We start from the raw sequence: 9,951 nt of genomic DNA on the forward strand, positions 1-9,951 counted from the left end.
GAATCCATCGAATGAGTCGAGGTTTTGCATCAGTTTTAGTTAAAAGGTAGCGAAGGGCGGAATGGTCAGTGTAAACAACAACTTTAGACAATATGAGATATGATCAAAATTTGTCAAATGCAAAAACCACAGCTAGCAACTCTTTTTCCGTAGTAGTATAATTTTCTTGTGCAACCGTTAAGGTTTTGCTAGTGTAATAGATAGGTTGAAAATCCTTGTCTCTTCGCTGTCCCAATACTGCACCTACTGCAAAGTCACTCGCATCACACATTAGTTCAAATCACAGGTTCCAATTAGGTGCAATTATGATTGGAGCATTAATTAATTTATCCTTTAAAGTATTAAATTCTTCTAAACATTTCTTTTTCTAGCAATTTAGTCAAAGGGTTAGCTATTTTAGAAAAATCCTTAATAAATCTTCTATAAAAACCAGCATGTCCTAAAAAGCTTCTAATAGCCTTAACCGAACTAGGAGGTGGTAATTTTTAGATTGTTTCTATTTTAGATTTATCCACCTCAATCCCTTTACTAGAAATTTTATGCCCTAATACAATACCTTCTTGAACCATGAAGTGACATTTCTCCCAGTTAAGCACAAGGTTTATTTCCTCACATCATATTAAAACTCGTTTTACATTTTTAAGGTAGAGATGGAAAAAGTTACCAAATACCAAAAAATCATCCATAACTACTTCCATGATATCTTCCACGAGTTCGTGAATATGTCCATCATACAGCGCTGAAAAGTGGCAGGAGCATTCCAAATCCAAAAGGCATTCTACGATAAGCGAACGTACCATATGGGCATGTGAATGTGGACTTTTCTTGATCTTCAAAAGCTATTGGGATTTGGAAGTAACCAGAGAGTCCGTCTAGAAAGCAGTAATACATGTGTCCGGATAATCTTTCCAACATTTGGTCAATAAATGGCAAGGGTAAGTGATATTTTCTTGTGGCATCATTCAGTTTCCTGTAGTCTATGCAAACTCTCCATCCTGTGACTATTCTTGTTGGGATTAATTCATTCTTCTCATTGGTCACAACCATCACACCTCCTTTCTTGGGGACAACTTGCACTGGACATACCCAAGAACTATCAGAAATAAGATAAATAATTCCAGCATCTAGAAGTTTAATTACCTCGGCTTTTACAACTTCCTTCATGTTCGGGTTCAAACATAATTGAGCATGCACACACGGTTTGTATTCATCTTCCATCAGAATTTTGTGGGTGCAAAAAGAAGGGCTGATGTAACACCCCTTACCCGTGTTTGACTCCAGAACAAGGTATGAGGCATTTCCAGACTTAATCACTAATCATCGTATAAAAACCGATTCATAACTTCACTCTAATTTAAAACTTTTTCAAAGACATTCAAGCTGTCCCTTAAAAAGAGCTTACAAGGCCCATATCATGCTTTAATTCAACCACACACATAGGCAAACATGCGCATTCATAAATTGCATCATTTAATTAATAACATAATCAAGACTATCTACATTAAATGACTTTATACAATAGAGACCTTCAAATAACATAGGTCAGTATTTTAAGCCAATTCCTAGCAACTTAATAACAATTAAACGAGTCTCCATACATGCCAAAGACTTACTTTAAAACCTTTATATATTGATCAATAGTTTGATAGTGTGATTTAACCTCTGGCGACCTCCAACTCGAGCTAACATTTACGACACTATAGGAAAAAGGAAAGGAAGGGAGTAAGAACTATAGCTTAGTAAGTAAGTATGTAAATATTAATAAACAATACATTATCATACTTTAAACAAAGTCACAATATGTTCCCGAAATACTACCATCACAAACACACATACTTTCACTATTACGATCATAAACAAGTTCAAAATAAGCTGTCTAGTAGAGTACCAGCAACCAAATTACAAATCATTAATTTTCCTTGAAACTAGATTCACATATATTCTTACCATAAAATTTTTAGAATTTTTGGTCTAGCCAATTAGTACAGTTTATTCATTGAAGTTACCCCTGTTTCACAGCTCAACTGTTCTGACCACTCTTCACTACGAATCAATTTTATCCTTGTACAAAATTCAAAGGATGTTCTCATTTTTTTCATTTGAAACTAGGCTCATTAAGGATTTCAAGCATATAAATTATATTCCCTAATTATATTTGTACAATTTTAATGATTTTTCCAACTCAGAACAGGGGATCACATAGTCATTCTGAACCAGTCTCTCAAAAACTTAAATATCTCATAATATAGAATTACTTTGCATGCTTTCTTTCTGTTATATGAAAATAGACTCATTAATCTCTAATTTGATATCTTATTCAGTCTTTGATTCAATTTCTACTATTTTTGGTAAATTTTAGATTCACGCCAACGCAACTATCCGAAATGCTTTTATTGTCAATTTTGATCTTTCACACTTCAATTGTATTCATCACTTTCCCATAACAATCTTTGCAATTTCCAATCACAAATCGAGCATATTTCTCATAAGTTACATGTGACAGCCTTAAAACGACCCTAGTCGGAATGTGGTTTCGGGACCACAAAACTGAGGCATAAAAATAATTTAATATTCATTTTGATGCCTATAATATGTGTTAATTCGTGTGTGACATTTTTGATGTTTTGATTTAGGGTTATAAATGTGAATTTCACTAAAAAGGACCTAGTAGTAAACTTTGAAAGTAGGATAGGGAAATGTGTGATGACTAATTGAATCATGCATGCAAAACAATGGTTTTGCATGTCAAATACCCCTTCTTTTTATAAGTGGTGGCCGGCCATGACAAAGGAGGATGGGCAAAACATGTCATAGACATGTTGTGTTGGTGCATTATGGGAGGAAACAATAAACTAAGGTTAGGAATAAAGAAATGGGAAGAAAAAAAAAGAGAGAAGGTGTGTGATCCCCCCATTGCCGTGAGTTGAGGGAAAGAAAAAAAAAAGTGTTCAGCATTCTTTTTCACTTCTCTTAGCCGAAAATTTTAAGGAAGAAGGAGGGAGTTTTTGCTTCATGCTTGGTTTGGAAGAGGATTTGGAGGAGGTTTGGCCATACTTGTATCTAGATTAAGGTATATTTGAGGTTGTGCCATGAGATTCATGCATGTTTTTAGTTGCTAGCTTGAGTTCTAATTAGCCCATGGTTCAAATCTTTGCTATGTCATGGGGATGATATTCGGCCAAGGTGGATTTTGTGTTAATGCCATTGCATGCTAAATATGAAGTTTGTTAATGATATATGTGATGGTGGGTTGATGACTCTTGGATTTTCTTTTTAGCATTTTTGAGTGAGACATTAAGTTCCTTGTTTAACCATGACCAAAATTGAAATGGTATGGTGTTGTGATGTATTCGGCCATGGTATATCCATAAGTATGATTTATGCTTATTGCATGGTAGGTAAGATTTGTGTTTTGGATATATGTTTATATTTGGTTATAATCAACTTGAGATTCGCCCTTGCACCTATATGTATATATGTTTGCACATGATGTATTGGTATGACATATATACTATCTCAAGGTATATATTTACTTATGATGATGTTTCGGTTATGAAGTAAATGATAGATGCGTATTGAGCTACAATTTGTAATGCATTAGTTAGTAAAATGTATGCCATTTATGTGTGGTATTAAATATGTAATTGGCCTCAACATCAACATGCATATTCGCCACATGAGATGGATTGGTGTGCATGCATTCGGTTAGAGGCAAGCATATTGATGCCTTTATCTTGGTTAGGACAATCGGCTAAAAAGGAGTGTGGGTTAATATCTTGAGTTGATGCATGATTTCACATGTATGTGACTTTAATGTCAAATGTATAAATGTGGGCTAAGTGCCTTGTGTTCCTCTTTTCGATGCTCAAATGATTAAATCGATTTATTTATTTAATTAAGCTCAAGAGCAAAGGGGATCTAAATCCGATAAAGGGAAGGAAAAAGTGGTCGAATAGCCATCGAAATCGCTCGACAACATCCGAGGTAAGTTCTTGAGTAATAGAGCTTAAATTATGATTTGATTAGATCATGTTTTAAGCAAATCGAAATCATGCTCTTTGTGTGTGGATATTGAGCCGAAATTTGCAAGTGTGATAAGTGTCTTGTGTTTGAGTTTTGCTAATGAAAATGAAATACTGAATGTGTCATGATTTAGTGTTAAATGTGCATGGTTATGCGAATGATGTCTGGCTAAGTCCCGAAGGCTTTGTGCTAAGTGACCATATCCGGACTAAGATCCAAGGCATTTGTGCGAGTTCCCAAATCCGGGTTAAGTCCCAAGGCATTTGTGCGAGCTATTATAACCGGCTATGTCCCAAGGCTTTTGAGCGAAGTCGCTATATCCGGATAAAATCCGAAGGTACGTGATTCGGGAATGAGCAATCTTGCTGTAAAATTTCAGTTAATACGCTTGCAAAATTCCAGCAACGAGGTATGTTTCAGTATGTGCTTTGAATTAGTTGAGCCCTTACAAATAAGTATTCGCCAGTTGATAAACGAGCTACCGCCTTTAGCTAAGTTGATCTTTTGTGTATGAACATAAGGGTTGGTAATGTGAAGTAAGTATGATATTGAGAATTTGTGCATATGAAATTATCCGTTTAGCTATATGAATGCTATGCTTTTGTTGTGCTGGAATCCCTTGCTCAAAACTTACTAAGCATAAATTGCTTACTCCGTTTCTTTGTTCTCTGTTTTATAGATTTTGGCTCGTCAGCTATCGGACTCGGGATTTTTGGAAGTCGAAGTCTCCCACACTATCAAAGCCCCCTTTTGGTAAAAATTTTGGTTGAACTTTGAAATGGCATGTATAGGACTACTCTTTCGTTTGTTGGTCATAGACCCTTTGATTTTGTATAAATTTGGATAGCCATGCGAAAATGGCTTATATACACTTTGGCATGGTATCATAATCATTTTGTATGTTGTTCATTAAGAGATGTGGAAATGTTTGGAATCGATTAGCCCTTGGAATGGTTAACCGTGATCATCTTTTGTGCCATGTATGCTGAAAGGGCTAGTTGAATCAAGGAAATTTTGAAGTAGGTAAAATCTACCTTAAAGACAAAGGTTGACAGCTGCAGTGATGTGGATGTGAAAAATCATTAAAAATAGTAGGAATGGAATTAAATAGTGAATAAATTTTGTAAATGAACCTTGATGAATCTATTTTCATAGGAAAGTAATGAAACGATCATATGAACAGTATGTTAAGAGATATTGAAGTTTTCGCGAGACAGGGCCAGAACGGTTTCTGGATTCCCTGTTCCGACTTTGGAAATTCATTGTAAATTAACCAGAGATAATTAGGAGTCATTCCATATATTTATAGATTTCTATTTGAGTCTAGTTTCTATAGAAACAAACAACATCAGTATTGAATCTCTGTACAGGGAGATATCCAAGTTATAATGCGCGAAGGTCAGTGTAGTTGATCCCTGTAACATGGGAGACTTTAACTAATAAACTGTACTAATTGGCCTCACCAAAAATTCTAGAAAAAAATTTGTGGATGCATATATGAGTCTAGTTTCAAGGAAAAATCACGAAACTGATTTTCCAGTTGTGGAACTCAAGATATGATTTTTAAGGTGATAGTGACACAGTTAGCCAGCTGGCTGGAAATTTTTAAATGGACTGTGGAAATAAATATATTTATGTCTGTTAGCACTTCGTGTTCCACTCCGGTGACGGACTCGGGTACGGGGTGTTACAATTTTATTGGTATATACTTACACTTATCATCACAAAGTCATACACAATTTCATTTAATCAATTTCCCAGTTGAACGCTTCAGAATAATAACATATACGCGATGGTATCGTACACAACCCACCTTTAAAATCGAAGCTCTCTTGTATACATAGTGGCCTTCACTTAGCACCACTCATGTGACCTAGCTCGATTGTACACATAATTTTGGCTCTCTTGTACACATGGTGTACCACCCATGTGACCTAGCCAGTTTATCTCGTAGCTCTCTTGTCTACATGGAGTCCTTCACCTGGAACAACGCATGCGACCTAGCTATATATATCCCATAGCTCTCTTGTCTACATGGTGCACACATAGTATCACCCATGCGACCTAGCTACATCATAATGTCTCGTAGCTCTCTTGTACACATGATGTGCACTCAGCACCATACATGTGACCTAGCTACATACCATCTGTATCATCTAATCTTTCCGAAGGTTCAATCGGGATTTCTCTCTCTTTCTAATACTTGATTCTATACTTCCAATAGTCAATTATGATTTAAAAATCAGCTACAATACATAAAATATGCTGAAATACAAAAACATAATAAAGATAATGTATTATTTACATACAAACTTACATACTTTCTCATTTCCATGTCGAATTAATATTGAACATTTAAATCATCATAATTATATTTACTTTCAACACCTCGGTAATGATAGTAAATATATCAATTTTACATTGAAACATGCATAAATTAATGCTTATTATACATATGAACTTACCTCGATACTAAAACGGCCATTTACTAACTTTCCCGATTTTTGATTTTTCTCCCATTCTAGATTCAAATCTCGTTTTCTAGGATCTAAAATATCATATTTTACTTATTTAATTAATGTACTATTCAAAACAGTCCTTAACTCAAACTTTGGAAAAATTACAATTTTGCCCCTAAACTTTTGCATATTTACACTTTTGCCCCTAGGCTCGGGAATTAAACTTCATCCCTTATTCTTATGTTTTATGACATGCTGATCATATTTTCCTTCTATGGCAATATCAAATTCTCACTCTAACATATAGTTATGAACAATAACAACTTTTACCGATTAAGCCGTTTTACTCATTTTTGCTTAAAACCGCTTAGCAAAAGTTGTTTAACATAATTTCAGCCTTCATATTCTACCATAAAACATCAAAATAAACACATTTCACTTATGGATATTTTTTCAAATATGAACCCTAGCTTAAATTATTGCTAGAATAAGCTTAATCAAATTACCGGGATTCCAAAATCGTAAAGAACTTGAAAAAAAGGGCTAGAACGAACTTACTATTGAGCTTGGAAAGCTTGAAAACCGTAGCCATGGCTTCCCCCATGCTAATTTCGGCCTCCATGGAAAAGATGAGTCAATTTTGGCTTTATTTTCCCTTTTTATTTCTTTTAATTACCAAATGACTAAAATGCCCTTAAGGCCTTTCGTTAAAATTTTGTCATATTCATGCCCATTTTTGTCCAAACAAAATATAATGTTCTAATTACCATTTAAGGACCTCCTCTTTAAACCCCCATTTCAATCAAGTACTTATGAATTAGAACACATATTTTGCAACTTTTGCAATTTAGTCTTAAAAGTCCAATTAAGCACTTTATCAGTAAAATTACTTAACGATATTTTTACACAATATTTTAATCAATAAATAAACCTTAAAACTTAATCAGAATAAAATTTTTTACTTCAAATTTGTGGTTCTAAAACCATCGTTCCGTTTAGGCCCTAAATCGGTCACATAAAGAAACTTCGCAAATAAGCCCTAATAGGCAAATTAAACATGCAATCTATAAAATTTCTTATCAATACTCTAACACATGCATCTAATCACTCGGTAAATCATAAAAATTAATCAAAATAAACTTTTCTATCTCAAATTTGTGGTTTCGCAACCACTAATCCATTTAAGCCCTATTTCGAGATGTTACAGCTGATTCCTTTAATGTCAGAAATTTTCCAAGCTATGGCCTTTTTATGTTCTTTTAATACTTGGATTAATTCCTCTTTCTCCTTGGGTTGCAAGTTAGAATCAATAATAACTGGTAATGTAGAATTATTTCTAAGGAATGCGTATTCTAAGTGGTTTGGTAATTGTTTAAGTTCCAGCTTGGGAGGCTCCTCAATAGAGGGTTTTTGCTTAAGTTAATCATTTATCTTAATGCCCTCATATTCTACTTGTCTTGACGAATGGTCATTAGGTTCCTTACCTGTCTCCTCACCTTGAGCTGGATACGATTCCATCGTCTCCTTCTGTACAATTTCCTAAAAAGAGTCTTGAGTAATATGATCAATAGAGTCAATAAAATAACATGAATCATCCTGTTCCCTAGAGAATCTCATAGCATCGTAAATTTTAAAGATAATCTCCTCGTCACCTACTCTAAATACCAATTTACCATCACCCACATCGATTACAGCCCTAGCAGTGTCTAGAAATGGGGGCCCTAAAATTAAGGGTACTTCCACATCTTCATCCATGTCAAGCACAACAAAATCAATAGGGAATATGAATTTATCTACTTTTATGAGTACGTCTTCTATAATACCCCTAGTATATTTAACAGATCTATCGGCTAATTGAATACTCATCATAGTAGGTTTAGGTTCCCCAAGACCAAGTTGTTTGAACATTTTATATGGCATCAAATTAATGCTAACGCCTAAATCAGCTAGTGTTTTTTCAACATTCAGACTACCAATTAAGCAAGGGATAGTAAAACTTCCTGGATCTTTCAGTTTGGTTGGTAGCTTGTTGAGTTCTACTATAGATAAGTCCTTGAACTTTTTTTTATTTATTAGAAGCTCCTTCAAAAATTTTGCATAGGTAGGCATCTGCGAGATGGCTTCAACAAAAGGTAAGTTGATATGTAATTGCTTAAAAAGTTCAAGAAACTTACCGAATTCTGCATCAATGCGATCTTTTTTCAATTTTGTTGGATATGGAACTAGTGGTTTATATTCCTCCGGCACTAGTTTGTCACTATTTTCGGGTTTTTCTTCCCTCCTTTCGCTTTCCACGGCTTCCTGTGCTAACTTCTTTTCAGATTCTGCTAACACTTTCCCACTCCTTAGTGTAACTGCTTTGACTTGCTCTCTTGATTTGGTGTTACTAAGTAAACTTCCTAGTGGTCTTTCCAAGATCAGTTTGGACAGGTGGCCTATCTGAGTTTCGAGCACTTGGATCGATGCTTGTTGATTTTTAAGTGTTGTCTCAGTGTTCTAAAAATAGGTTTCTAACATTGATATAAACTTTGAGAGCATCTCTTCAAGATTTGGCTTCTTTTCCTGTTGGTAGGGTAGTTGTTGGTAGCCCGGAGGATGTTGTGGTCTTTGATTTCCCTGACTGCCCCACGAGAAATTTGGGTGGTTCCTCTAACCTGCATTATAAGTGTTACTATATGGATTGTTTTGAGGTCGAGGATTATTACCCATGTAGTTTAATTGCTCGTTATCCATGTTCTGGCCATAAAGTTGGTATTCTGAATGGTTTGTTCCACCTCCACTTGCTTCGAACTGCATTACTAGGTGAACCTGTGAAGAATTAAGAAAACCATCAATCTTTTTATTTAAAAGTTTTACCTGATTAGAGAGCATGGTGACCGAATCGACATTATAAACACCGACTGTTTTTGTTGGCTTTGTCCTCATGACTTGCCACTGATAGTTATTCACTGACATCTCCTCTATAAACTCATAGGCATCTTTCGGTGTTTTATTGTTGATGGTTCTGCCCGCAGCTGTGTTAACCATTTGCCGAGTCGAAGGATTCAGACCATTGTGAAATGTTTGTACTTGGAGCCAAAGCGGTAACCCATGGTGGGTGCATCTTCTCAAAAGGTCCTTGTATCTCTCCCATGCATCATAGAGTGTTTCTAAATCCATTTGCACAAAAGAAGAGATATCATTACGTAATTTAGACGTTTTAGCCAGTGAAAAATATTTTAGTAAAAAATTTTAGTAATTGACCCTCGTGGTAACGAGTTCAACCACTATTTAGCTTTGTTCCTCAATGAAAAGGGAAACAACTAAAGACGTATGGCATGATCAGAAATGCCATTAATTTTTAATGTATTGCATAGTTCTAAGAAGTTGGCTAAATGGCATTGGGATCCTCATCCTACAAACCATCAAACTGAACAAATTGTTGTATCATTTGAATAGTGTTAGGTTTTAATTCAAAAGTATTTGTAGC

The 9,951-nt window shown here is 35.1% G+C and overlaps 1 non-coding gene across 1 annotated transcript; it reads left to right on the plus strand.

Annotated features, from left to right (window-relative positions):
• The first annotated feature begins 9,567 nt into the window (after nucleotides 1-9,567).
• LOC128281184 (small nucleolar RNA R71) lies at nucleotides 9,568-9,674 on the plus strand. The gene has a single exon (XR_008271397.1). It is a non-coding gene; the product is annotated as a small nucleolar RNA R71 (small nucleolar RNA).
• Nucleotides 9,675-9,951: the final 277 nt, after the last annotated feature.

The sequence above is a fragment of the Gossypium arboreum genome, chromosome 9 (genome assembly GCF_025698485.1).
Source record: "Gossypium arboreum isolate Shixiya-1 chromosome 9, ASM2569848v2, whole genome shotgun sequence".
Taxonomy (NCBI): domain Eukaryota; kingdom Viridiplantae; phylum Streptophyta; class Magnoliopsida; order Malvales; family Malvaceae; genus Gossypium; species Gossypium arboreum.